Genomic DNA, 1,703 nt, shown 5'->3' on the forward strand with positions numbered 1-1,703 from the left:
GTTGTTGTTGTTGTTGTTTCGCTTTTGGACGAAACTCGGGAGGTAAGTGTAACATGTTTTAATGTAGCGACTGTAAAAGTAGTCGTTGTCTCTATAGTCATGAGACTAATAAGAAAATATGCCAAAAGATGGCGCTTAAAAGTGAACGTTGTAACTGCCGTCAAATCAAATTAAACTCCTATTTGGATTTTTGCCCTTGTGCATTGGAGGACAGTAAATGGTTTCTCTTAATTTACATGATTAAAAAAGTAAACTGACAAAGAGCACTGAGTTTACTCGTGACTTCTCCTTCCGTTTTCCTTTATTTTGAGACATTTCGGACTCCATGTTGAGTCGTTCATCAGGTCTGTTATTTTATGAAAAGAGGTGATAAAGACAATAACGGGTGGACAGAGAGAGAGAATTTTGATTGGTCCTTGAGAAGACTTTCTTTAAGCTTCTTTAGAATGTGATTCCAGATATCTTTAGTTTCTAGGCCTTTGTCTCGGTCGAGTTTTGGTTTATCAATATTTATTCTGAGAGCTTCTTTAATTTTGTCTAAGTTTCCAAAGTTGTGCAGCATTTCAAATTGTGTACTTCAAAATATCCGTAAATAAGCTAAATTACCCAGTAACCTCAAGATAGAAGAAAGTAATGAACATTTAGTTTACAGCGTCTCCTGTATGTTTTGTAAAATCAACTTTTGAGAAACAAGAAGAACTACCAATCAGAGAATAAAATAACGTGTTAATGTAATAATCTACATGAAGAAAATTCTACCATAACTGAACAGTCTTACAAAAAAAAAAGATACTCGTTTGAAGGGAATAGCAATACGGTTTTAGATACTTGACCACACTAGAAACTTCGAGAAATGAAATTAGCTCTCAGAATAAAAATCAATAAACCAAAAGTCAATAGAAACCAAGGTCCAAAAACTTCCAATATTTTGATTTTGGGCCCTTCTTTTACAATAACTTAACAACAAGATGTTTTAACAACTTTTTTTAATGACAGGTCAAAATTCTTCATAGTTGAAGAGCACTCTCTCTGAGGGTTGCTCTACTGCCTTACCGTCTCTCCTCTTTTTCACAAAATACAAACCTGATGAACTCATTATGGAGCGCAAAACGTTTTCTGGAAATCAAGAAAAACGGCAAGTGGAGTACACAGAAAACTCAGTCCACATATTGAACACACTCCCTTCAATTCACTTTAAAATAACATTACAATGAATACTAAATAATAATTCAATTCGTTAGGCTTAAAAGCGTGGTTCGTACTGAATTTCTCAGATCAATTTCAAGCACTTTTCAAGAACTTTCTAAGCACTCTTAGAATGTTTTTCAAGCACTTTTTGGAAGCTAAAATGCACATTAAAATCAATCAGATTCCACTGAAATTTTATAAAATTCCTACTTATTTCTTCAACATACGAATGTATAACTAAAAAGAAAATAAAGATTATTTATTGTGCTCAACCCCACAACAACGCATCAAAGTTAGATATATTGATATATTCTGCTATTATAATATTTCCAAGTACTTAAAAAAGGTCCTCTTTTCAAGCACTTTCAAGCCATTGAAATTCCATTCACAATTTCAAGGATGCGTCTGCACCCTGTAAAAGGTGTTGAGTGCTATAACTAACACCAACTGGACCTGACCAATTTATTTATGTATCGTGCTTAATAAATAAAAACAAACAGTAAAATAACACTCTT

The sequence above is a fragment of the Limulus polyphemus genome, unplaced genomic scaffold (assembly GCF_000517525.1).
Source record: "Limulus polyphemus unplaced genomic scaffold, Limulus_polyphemus-2.1.2 Scaffold3246, whole genome shotgun sequence".
Taxonomy (NCBI): Eukaryota; Metazoa; Arthropoda; class Merostomata; order Xiphosura; family Limulidae; genus Limulus; species Limulus polyphemus.